Here is a 465-nt window from a genome sequence, read left to right on the forward strand (position 1 = left end):
TACTGATTTATACCAACCCGAAAATATTCTAAGTGTCGGTGGTTACTGATTTATACCAACTCGAAAAAATTCTAAGTGTCGGTGGTTACTGATTTATACCAACTCGAAAAAATTCTAAGTGTCAGTGGTTACTGATTTATACCAAGTCGAAAATATTCTAAGTGTCGGTGGTTACTGATTTATACCAACTCGAAAATATTCTAAGTGTCAGTGGTTACTGATTTATACCAACCCGAAAATATTCTAAGTGTCAGTGGTTACTGATTTATACCAACTCGAAAAAATTCTAAGTGTCAGTGGTTACTGATTTATACCAACCCGAAAAAATTCTAAGTGTCGGTGGTTACTGATTTATACCAACTCGAAAAAATTCTAAGTGTCGGTGGTTACTGATTTATACCAAGTCGAAAAAATTCTAAGTGTCAGTGGTTACTGATTTATACCGACTCGAAAATATTCTAAGTG

The sequence above is a fragment of the Chiloscyllium punctatum genome, unplaced genomic scaffold, assembly GCF_047496795.1.
Source record: "Chiloscyllium punctatum isolate Juve2018m unplaced genomic scaffold, sChiPun1.3 scaffold_359, whole genome shotgun sequence".
Classification (NCBI taxonomy): Eukaryota; Metazoa; Chordata; class Chondrichthyes; order Orectolobiformes; family Hemiscylliidae; genus Chiloscyllium; species Chiloscyllium punctatum.